Source organism: Poecilia latipinna, unplaced genomic scaffold (assembly GCF_001443285.1).
Source record: "Poecilia latipinna isolate Pla-1442-1.1 unplaced genomic scaffold, P_latipinna-1.0 Scaffold114, whole genome shotgun sequence".
In the NCBI taxonomy this organism is placed as follows: domain Eukaryota; kingdom Metazoa; phylum Chordata; class Actinopteri; order Cyprinodontiformes; family Poeciliidae; genus Poecilia; species Poecilia latipinna.
Window position 1 is genome coordinate 350332 of NW_015112730.1, and position 11793 is coordinate 362124.

Below are 11793 nucleotides of genomic sequence, written 5' to 3' on the forward strand. Positions count from 1 at the left end.
ACTGAGATCTGCGCCTGGCTAACAACATGAGCCAAGAGAAGCAGCAGTCGATCTCCCATCTTGGCAGCATTTAGGGACAGCTAAGGTCAAACTGGAGAAAAACATCTTCTGTCTTCAGTCAGCTTTAAGGCCACAATTCAACGACTGTGAAAACTGTTGCCTGTTATCATATGGTTCTTTTGCTTCCATTTCTCTGCTAACACTCTATGGACTCATGTGGAGGCAACTAGGATGGACGTCTTCCTCATTAGAGACTGAAGGAGCAACCAGAGCCAGTATCTAAAGGACCTGACCGGAGTTTAGGTTTCCTGTGAACTGCTGTATATGAGGCAAGCTGAGGTGGAAAGCTTCAAATAATCTACAAGCAGCATTTCCCCCAGAAAACCTGCTACTGGTAGGAGGTGCTAGGGCAATTCACCAGCCCTATTTCAAATAAATAATGCTTAGCCTGGCGGGAGGGCAAGTAAAGTCTGGTGGCCCTCCAGGCTTAGTGGGGGAAACCTTGCTCATGTGAAGGGGATGTCTCTGTTCAGCCAGGCTCAAACATACGACCTTAAATGTAACATTATTGGTGGAGAATAATGTTGCAAATCCAAATTCTACCAATGTGAAAATTAAAGCAGATATCATTATCCAGGTTTAATATTGCTGTTATGACCTATAACTGATATTTACCAATATTGTTTATATCATATGTACTTCACTACAATTTCAACACCTTGAAAAACAAAAGCTTTTCTGCCTCAGCTAAATTTCCCACAATCCCGCATTGCATCGCCATCACTGTCACATGACCAAACAAACACCACATGACCAGCCTCCAGAAACAAACGGCATCAAGAAATAAATAATGTGTAATATCGACCCAGTTTAACTTATCAGAACAATACCGATATGTGAACAAAACAGCAATTGACTTGCTTTGACCTGTTAAATGTGGCCAAACGTTGCTTTGTCACTGTTTAAGTTTTTTTTGGTCAAGTTTATCAGTCATAGATAGGCATGGAGATAGGAGAGGTTAGAACATACCCTTTGTTCCTCATGTCTGCCAGAGGGATGGTTTGAACCTGGATGCTTGTTTAAGCACACCTGTGGATCCAGTATCTGTGTGATAAAGAGGAAACAACAGTCAAAGGCAATTGCTAACAGGAGCGATGCTTTAGTAACAGCAGAGAGGACAGTGTACGTTTTCCCTGACTGATTCTCAGGGTAAGTTGTGGCTCATTTTTGTTCCAATATGCAAAACGGATTTTACATAAAAACCAGAAAACAACCAGACACACTGATGAAAATGAAACCCATCTCATCTGGATGGAATTGTCCCACATCTCAGTTCATCAATAACTTCCCATCATCTGAGTGGGAGTTTAATGTTCTAAAGTTAAAATGGCTCAGCAGGAACGTGTGAAACAACGCGAGTCTCATGGATCAAGCTATCAGGGCTCAGGGTTGGGAGAAACCACCTGCGTTACATTTAGAAGTGCTATTTAGTCATTAGCTACGGTTACAAATGTCACACACTGTAGGTAGGGTGTGAACTCAAGGTGTAGAATTGGTCTCCAAGGCCTCAAATACATGTTAGAAAAACTATAGACAGCTACACATTGTCAGAAAGGCTGTAATGTCTAACCGCAGGAGTTGAAAACCTCGAAATCAGTGACGTCAAACTGTGGGACAAAGAATTCTTCCAAAACAGTTACAGCTCCAGTTTTCTGTCTTATACCTTCCTGACCTTACACTTCAAATTTAACACAGTCTGGACAACGTGAGATAAAAATAGGAAATTAAAAATATAAAAGCAACTCTCTATGTCATTATTGCTAAAGACTCCAGGTGTAGAGTCAACATGGATACATCACAACTGAGGAATTAAAAAAATCTAATTTGGAATTTATTAAAATCTCAGCACTTGTCACAAAAACTCCATCAGTGTGCAGAGGAGAGATACAAACACTGGAAAAAGTTCTGGTGTGTAAATGTTGTAATAATGTGCACAAGGCCAAATAGGCATGCATAATTAAATGCTCCACATGTAATCAACTCTAGTAGGGTTCTAGAAGTGTGGATAAAATGAGTTCCCTATAGAATATATTTAAAAGAAAAATGCTTTAAGTAAAGATCCTGGTTCATCCAGGCTTTAGCGCTTGATAATTTAAATTGTTGGTATTTTGTATTTTCCTGGCACATAATGCCACTTTGCTGCTGCTAGTTTGGAGGAGCTGAGTGATAGGTTAGATTCCTTCAAAAAATGCAGATTCCTTAAGATTCCATAAAATATGTACAAAAGAATGAAAGCAGTCAAAGTGTAATTCAGTGATGAATCTTCATTTTGTTCTGGTCACATGATCATGCTGAAACTATGAACTGGTGCATGTTCAGTAAAGCAGATAAGATGTAACAAACTTCTTTAAACTTACAGTAAAGTTTTATCTTGGCTTATGTTTCATGACTAACTATTTACCCTTTCAGTAATTAGGATGGATCAGGCCTTTTCCACTTGCCAATGGCATTTAAAATGTTTCTATAGTAAACTATAAAGTTCAGCAGATAACGTTCCCATTTAATTAACCATCCAGACTAAAACCTACAGCACACACACAGACACACACACACACATGCATGCACACACACCGTTCTACCATAGAAAGAATACACAACTCTTCAACAATAATACCAATGAAGAAAGTTTGGAGAATTGGTCCGTAGGCAAAAAGCAGGAGCACAATAAGCTAAATTCATGTATTCCAAAGATCAGTTACAAAAAACAATAAATATTAAAAACTACAAAAATCTATTGACATACAAAGAGGTCTAATATGATTATTTCCAGTCAATCTTTGAATGTTTTTAAAGTTTTTTCTTAACAATGGCGACACTTATGTTTAGAGTAGCCTGTCCTGCTATACAGAAGTCGAGTTTTTTTGTTGAGAGTTTTAAAGGTTGTGTGGATGTCCTTATGAGAAGACTGCTGTGTTTCTGTTTTTGACCCCACATCCTGATGCTGTGGTGCATTTCTGAGTTAAAATCTTCAGTGTTACTGGAGGAGGTATCGACCGCTATCATCCACCAACTGGTGCACTAGTTGGTTACTATGGAGACTGAATGACATGTGGGACCAACATTGCGCCCTCGGGGTTCTCCCATAATTTCTGCTGCTCTGCTTCCAGCTGTGATGACATGGCGTACTTCTAAAATAAAATATCTCTGCATATATGTAGAAATACAATATTCTATATTATTGATCAATACAAGATAATAAAAAAAGATCTATTAGATTTGATTGAAAATAGATCTATTTCATATAGCCTAAAATAATCAGCATCCAGCTAAGAAACAAACAAACAAACAAACAAAAATCACAAAATACACAAAATCAATCTGAAAATAAGTAAAACTCATTTCTAAAGGATCAAATTATATCTCTAAGGATTCATATTAATGGTGGGAAAAGAACTTCAACTCCACAAAAATAACATGAACGGCTAAATCAGGTAAAAGTAAAGTATATGTTCACTAACTTGTGGAATAAACAAATTAATATATTTTTATTTCTTACCTCCATCAGTAAAACTTTTTAATACCTATATGCATTCATAGTCACACTTACAATTTTTTTGTGTTTTTTTCTGGGTATTCCATCAACAACATTTCGTTGCCAAATTCACTTTTGTGTCTTTGCGCAATGACAATAAATATAATCTAAAAATCTAAAAACACTGAAGCAGACTAAAAACAGAGTTACATTTAGCCAAACTAAATGTAACTCTGAACAAATAACAGGCTGAATCCTATCAAAACTGAGCATTAGAAAATCAACTAATAACTCCTGACTGCAGGCGCTACAGCGCCCCCTTATGGATGATCTGCCACTGCAATATATTTGACAGAAACTGTCTACTTCTTTCAGGAACTTTGTTTTAAAATGAACCAGAATTAATCCCATTAGGAAAAACAAGACAATTTGTCGTGCTGGTTGCTACGTTACGTCAGTGGAACAATATGAAGATCTACTGACCTCAGCACAGCTCCCAGTGTCCAGGCCTCTGAGGAAATTCACAAACCTGTTACTGTGGTGCATTTGGGATTTTGAGTTTCAGAAGAATTTAAATTTAGGTTCAATAAATGAAATATATTTTTGTATCTATCCAAATGTAGGAAACAGGATTAGGGTAACTGAAAAAAAGGATTCTGACTTTAATCTCATAATTCTGATTCTGTGTCAATTTATGTCAAAATCCAAATAAACAACCAAACACTGTCAGGTGTCTGTGGTCTGTGATGAATGCAGCAGCTAGAAGGAAAGAAAAATATCTAGAATTTGTCTGATTTATAATTGTATCTTTTATTCCATCAGTAAAGACAGGCATATTCAGAATTTGGCCAAATTTGGTCATATATCAGACTTAATTATTGGTTTTCTCAAATAGACTTTAAATGAAATCAGTCATTTCCATTCACACACACACACATTCACACACATATGCTCTATTTGGTTTATTAAACTTTTACTATTGGGTAATAGTCCCTGATTCCAATGGTTTATAATTCTGATAATATCTAGTTTTCACATGAGAAAAACATACAAAGGATTGACGTGGATTCGTATTCAGCGCCTCTGAGCTGATAGTTTGTAGAAAGAGTTTTTACTGCAGTCACAGCTGCCAGGTTTGTGAGGTTGTACCTAATGGCCTGGAACTTAAAGAGGCTGAGAGGTTTCTACTTATACTTCACTGCAAAACAACTCAGGCTCAGTCAGTTTGGATGTAGAGTCTCTAAAGCAGAGTCCTCAACGGCCAGAGACCTGCAACGTTTACATGTGTACAAATAAACTTGACTTAGTCGATTGATCGTTTGACTGAATAAGTAACCATTCTGTCTAATTAGATTAGACAAATCCAGTCTGTTTTACTATGTTAGACAATACAAGATGTTGCCTTCCCATTGTGTGTGTGTTTATGGCCGTGTGTGAGTCCTCCTGTTAGAAGTTTTTCTTCATTGTTACTTCAGCCTTTTGTGTCTGACCTGACCTGGATCTCTCCTTGGTGAACGCTCCACTCTGACTCACACACAGCAACTAAGGTTCAAACCAAACAGAGCAGGTTCCAACTTCTCCTCCAATGTGTCACTCGCTTCAACAAAATGTAGAGAAATCTATTACTCCAATTGTGATCAAACTGATCCAGTCTCTCTTCCAGGCATTCCTTCCTCCAGTGTTGTACATTCACCTGGTAAATATAGTGAATAAACCATCGTTGTCATGTCTACGTTCTCGTTCACGACTGGTTCTGCATGTGGGTTATGAGACTCCCTAAAACCATGACACTAGAAGGTCATCGGGAGCTTCAGTACAAAGATGACTTCCTCCTTAATTGTTTTAACAAAGTGAGTAAAATTTTACTGTGTAAAAAACTATTGGAATAAAACCATATACTTCCACTCAAAGCCATGCCTTTCATAACCACAGCTAACAAAAGCGCAGGAAACAAGAGACAAAGGAGAAAAGAGGCTCGCCAACAAGTCTGAGCAGTCAGTGGGAGGACAAACTGATCCTCATGCCCAACAGAATGTGACAAACCCACAATCACAGTTACAGTGGAAAAAACAAACAAAACAAATAACAGGCCTGCTGTTGCTATGAGGAGCCTTAGTGAGATCACCTCCCCTGTGGCAGTAGCACTTTATTAAAAGGAGTGGTTCAACTTGGTTTATTGTGTGGTTGGCATCTTGGATTATGACAAAAAAGGATCTCAGTATTCAGAATAGGCAACTTGATTACATGTGATCACATGTAATCTGTTGAGATTATGCTCTGCATGCATTCACACACCATCACAGTTCACTTCAACCGAACTAAGATCTTCATTTTTAGGTGGATCAGAGTTTGATTAAAGAGACTCACCTCTCCAAACGAACCGGACTTTTAGGTAAACTAACCAGAACTCGACTGGAACGGACTGATCAGGGCTGGTGTGAATGCAGCCTTAAAATCTTTCAAACTTCCTTGCTGCATCTAACCTTTCAGAAAGCTGTGACTAAGGCATATGTAGCTATTGCATTGCCTACTGGAATATTAACTGTGATTGCCAAGTTTACCATGTAACCTACTGGTTGACTATTGATAGATGGAATCATCTCACTGGACAGATCCAATGACCTCACAGACCTTGACTTCAATATGAGTTCTGTATTTGGTTTATGAACCAACATGACTGTGAACTTTAGCAAACGCACAAACAAGAAATTAATTCTGCTTCTCCAGCAATTGATTCATGAAGTGTATTTTTCTTAAACAACACTTTATAAAAACAATTCCATTTGCTAGCTGCTGCAGTTCTTGGGCGTTTTTTGTTTAATTAGCAGTGAAATAATTATCCATGACAAAAACCTAGCTTGTCCACAACCTTTTATCTCTCTACAGCTGTGAGGTTGTTGCTGCTCTGTAACCTAGTTTTTTTCAGGCCACGGTATCCTAACCAACACTGCTAATATGATCTGCATAACATGAGCTGGCATCAGGCTCAGAAAGAAAGAGAAAGTGAGGAGAAAGGTTGCCATGTAAAAATAACAAAAGTGCAGCGTCACCACATGAGTCCAATTTAGGCACAGCGTTACAGAGGAAGTGCTGATGCAGCCTCAGGAAACAAATGTCCTCGTGTGACAGCTGCAATTATTAGCAGGTGAAACTTGCTGGTTTCATCAAAGCCTGAAGTGTAATACCAACCACAGCTGAGTCCTCAGTGAGACAGCACTAAGTACTGGTTAATACCATGATCCATCAAGGTGGAACACAAAGCTGGTCCATGGAGATATGGAGAAATTCAAATATTATTATTTTTAAAGATACAATCGACAGGATCACATTTACATTTGCTTGCTACACATAAAAAATGAAGCCTTGCTTTGCTGTAGCAAACTTTCCTATCAAAAAGACTTGTTTGTTTTAAAAGGCTTGATTTTCAGCACGATGCCTCAAACATTTGAATCTTATGACATTAGGAAGATTTTAATTTTAAAAAATGAACAAACTTAAACAGAACTCAACACTTCTCATGTCTTTTTGTAATGTTTTTAGCAGCTCATTAAAATTTTGTGTTTAATTTAACTTTATATCTTAAGAAATACCTTTATGCCTGTTTTAGAACTAAACCGGAAATATACTTAAAGTAGCTGAATGTGATGCATCATTTACTTGTTACTATAGTTAATATTTTAAATCTATAGAGATGCACCAATGTGAAAACTTGGGCTACAAAATACAATAGTAATAATATTGCTGTGATATCCACTAACTGATATTTACAGACATTATTTCTTTACTCTTTCTACACAATAAAAACCCACTAATGACATTGTGTCTCTGCTTCTGTCCTGCACCGCTTCACTATCTCTGTTACATGACCAAACACAGACCAACCAGAAACAGCAACAAGACCAAAATAAATATTTTATTCATATTGGCTTATTTGACCAATATGCTACAACAATAACTAACATCAGCCAATGTCGATGTCAATTTTGCATCCTTACAAATCTGTGTAAATTACTGCCAGATGTATTTGTTTTCCATTCTCAAAGACTAAACATGTGTGTGTTGTCCTCTAAAAAAATACCAACTGCTGAAATCAGATTGGAATTTTGGTACAGAAGTAATTAACAATTTTCTGGACAGATAAATTATCTAAATTCTGTTAAAATCACTTTGTAGACTCAAAATTCAGACTTCCTGGTTGTGGAATATGTTTACAAATGTTTCATATGCAAAAATGAATAAAAAGAATAACTCCATAAAAAGGGAATTTTTATCCCATTCAGCAGTTAGCCCCGCACAAATTCACATCAAGCTACTTTTCAGGACAGCTGCTAAATGAGTGTACTATGCATTCAATTCTTCTTTATCACTCATCTCTAAAACCTCACAGCTGTAGAGAGATAAAAGTTTGTGGATATGCTAGGTTTTTGTCATAGATAATTATTTCACTGCTGATTAAAAAAAACACTCAAGAAGTGCAGCAGCTAGCAAATGGAATAGTACAGAACAATTTTGAAACTATTGTAACTACTGACCAATTTTGTAACATTTCCTTAAACAGTCCTATACCAAGCCTTCTGCCCAGCTGCCCAGTGGCTTTGAGGAACACTTTGGGTTTCTTCATAGTACTCATTATTGTATAAAGATTAGACAGAGTGCTTTAGGGGGGAACACTCTCTACACACAACACTCTGCTGCTAAAACTTTCATCAATAACACAGAAAGCAGATGTTTGCCCTGCTAACAAAACAACACATTTTCTACCTCGTGCCTGGAGCTTATTGGAAGCCTGCATGGCTGTTGTCATCCTGAGTTTGTGCATAAAAACATGTCTGCATTTTAACAGAGAACATCAACATTCATTTAAAGCTCAAATGGATTCATGTGTTTCCATAAAGTACCAACAATTGACAAATTAAAACTCTTTTGACGCAGCTTGCAGTCATTTGTACAAACACATGTAGAGCAATAAGACTGCAAAGTCTGGAGTTTCAGCAACAGTTAAAAACTCACTGCTTTCAGAAGCATTAATTCACTCTTCACATAATTGGATAGGACGCCAGCGCGGCTGCTAATATTTTTTATGGGACGTTCATGTCGCACATTGGCTTTGGAGGCAGAGTGATGGTTGAACACAAAGTGACAGTGAATCTTGGAAATGGGACTCCTTTGAACATTATTTGCTATAAATTACTAGAAGGACCTCTAGTCAAGGTCAGCTGTAAAAATGGCAGGCTTCATCCAAAGTCCAGATTCATCTGCCTGTGGCGCCACCGGTCCTGTCAGAGAACAGCTCAGAAGGCTCAGCGACCCGCTTATATGAAGACCTTTACATGTTGGCCAACAGAAGAAGACGTCTGACCACAAGCAGAGCTGTAGAGGAGTCGGAACCAGAGACAGTTAGATGGTAGGCACTATAAAAACTCAAAGATTGAAGTTGGATCTTGATTTGCTCTGATTTGGTATTTTACAAAAGATGTTGCTGGGTTTACTGGTCCATATTGTGCTTCCAGTGCAGATCTCACAATGACTGTAGTTTATTGGAGAGATTCAAAGATACTGTGATATCCTCTTTACTCTAGGAGCACTAGGAGTGTAGGGATACATAAAACTCACAAGATGGGACGAAACACAATATTGAGTTCAGGAGAACGATGATGGTAGAGTTTCTCATATTACCTGAAAGAAAAATTAAAAGTTCAAATTTCCACTGCAAAAAGAGTTTTATCTTCTACTCATAGATTTTGCCACAAACTCAACAAATTGTTTTTCTTTTTCTGATTTCTTGAATCTCTTCATCCGATAGGTATTGGTCTACAGTAGTATGTGGCGACTGTGGCTGTGTAGGTAGAGTAGTCATCTTGCGATCAGCAGGTTGTAGGTTTGATTCCAGCTTCGTCCTGCCATGTGTCAATAAAATCAATTAGGTAATGAGAGAATGCTATTATAGATATGTTTAAATTCTAACATATTAGTTATTTGCTAACTAAACTATGTAAGTTTAGCTTAAAATAATATGTTTTTACAGCTAAGAAATATGTGTGAGTNAACTGACTCTGGTCCCCACCAAGGAAGGGAAAAGTTATGTGGCCCTCACAGGAAAAAGTTTGGGGACCCCTGCCTTTGGTTGTCATTATGGCTCAGTTCTTCTTCAAGCAGCAATATGATTCTTTCAAAACCTTTCTGAGCTTTCCATAATTCACTGAAAATTCAGTAGTGGTTGGAGGAGAATATAAACAAATTAAAGACAATCTTTTTTAATCTGGAAAAGACTTTTATAATAGAAGAATTACCCATAGATGTAAAACAGTTGTAACATTGTTGAGCTTTCAGTTTGAAACTTGCTTTTTGTTTACACAGACTGTGATACCAGACATGGTCAAAATATTCATCAGATGAAAACTTTAGAATGACGTCAGGTCACGAATTACATCTGGCAGGAATTACAAAACAAGGAGGCTGTTGAAGGTGTTCCTGAAGTTCAGTTCCAGGCCAATAAAATGACAATATCCAGATTTTGTTTCACAAACTGAAAAGACCATCACATGTGTCAGGACGATAAATGTGTTCCACCTGGATACTATTGTTTAACTCAAACTGATGCTGTTGGTTTCAATTCCCTAAACTTTCAACTGTTCTGCTAAGAACCAATCACCATGGGAGGACAGCATCAAGATTAATTAGTTTCAAATGGTGGGAGTCATTGTGAAGGCATGTGGATTGTCGATCTCCACCCCACAGAGAATTTGTATTGGATACTTTCCATAACGGCCCACTCTGTAATAATTTCAAGAGTCTGAAATAAATAATAATTCAACAGAAATCACTGAGGGCAGTTTGCAGGAAGCTTGAGTGAAGCTGTGAGAGCTATTTTTTACAAACTGAAGGTGTTGCCATGCTGAACAACACTGTGTCTATGGACCTTACGACAGGGGCTGCGTTTCATTGGCTAATGCCCATTTCACGTCACAGCGCAGCTACCACGTGCGTGACCGTCTCACAAACACAAGCTACAGTAGTAAACACATGCTAATGTACATTGTGGACTAGCAGACAGGCAGAAAGTTTTTGCGTCAGGACTCAAAAAAGAAAGGTTCTCGACTGTCAGTGGGGAATCTGTTCAGGCGATGTCAGGTATTCTGATCGTATTTGTGGAACTAAAATTCACAGATTTACAAAATCTGAAACGGAAAGTCTTGCTTGGATCAAAGCTTGTGGACGACCGCATTTGTAGCTCAACCGTCGTAGGATCAATAAGAACAAAGGAGTGTGTGCTGGTGTAAATATTATTGATTTGTGTTTAGTGAATGAAAAAAAGAAAGTCAATAATTAATACATCCATTATGAAAACCTTTTAGCTAAGTACAGCATAATGGCAGTACCGATACAACTTCTACACCGTGAATCCTGTCTGTTACACAGTCTTACGTTAGCTGAACAGATCAATATGCAATGTGTCCCGAATCTGACACACATTAAAATTTTATTTTACCTGAAAAGGCTTTTTACTAAACTGTAATCATGTTAGCCACGTTAGCACCGAGTACCGAGTAACAGGCCTAGGCACACTCAAACATTTGCCAACAACAGAAATCACTGATTTCAAAAGTAACCCTCAAACCCATGAATGCCCGACTTATGCAGCCTTGCAAGAACAATATGCATCAGGAATCTTGTCCACAGCTATATTTATGCTGAGGGTGTGAGGATCTGCTGTTTTCCTCATCTGTCGGTAGCATTTAGCTGTGACGCGCACAATGTTGGAGGCATCACGTGGCTCAAACACCTTGATGTCATGAACTTGTTGGTTCCCCCTGTCCATTGTCGTGGCTGATATTTTGTGAAAATCCGGCAGAAATGCTACACTAATCGACTCAGAAATACTCTGCAGAGAGTCAGTCTAAGTGAAAGACGCCATGTTTACAGTGTTGTGTTCAAGACCACCTAACCCGAGACCAAGACAAGACCAAGACTGTTAGGGTCCGAGACCGAGTCAAGACCAAGACCGGCTACAGCTACATGACACAATAAAATGTAAAATATGATCAAAATTGCTTCTCAAAATAATCTGAAAGATCCATATTACCATAAAAAACCTAGATAATAATACTTAATACATTTTACCAATATTAAATATTCCATTTCTGTGCTAAAATGTGTGATGGTCTCGTGCCATCCCTAAAAACATAACACCCTGGGCATTTGCCCATATTGCTCATGTAAGAAACCACCACTGTTGCACCATTAAACAAAAGCAATTGAGG

At 38.0% G+C, this 11793-nt stretch overlaps 1 protein-coding gene and 1 long non-coding RNA gene across 2 annotated transcripts in view; one reads left to right on the plus strand and one right to left on the minus strand.

The window, feature by feature from the left end:
- Window positions 1-11793, minus strand: part of LOC106944835 (heparan sulfate glucosamine 3-O-sulfotransferase 5) — a 90750-nt gene that overhangs the window by 32743 nt on the left and 46214 nt on the right. Inside the window, exon 2 of the mRNA XM_015028107.1 lies at window positions 1030-1104. The gene's annotated coding sequence lies outside the window, so the exon portion shown is untranslated. The remainder of the gene's footprint in view (window positions 1-1029; window positions 1105-11793) is intronic.
- Window positions 76-9438, plus strand: LOC106944836 (uncharacterized). The gene is made up of 3 exons (XR_001424423.1): window positions 76-85; window positions 1499-1503; window positions 9353-9438. It is a non-coding gene; the product is annotated as an uncharacterized LOC106944836 (long non-coding RNA).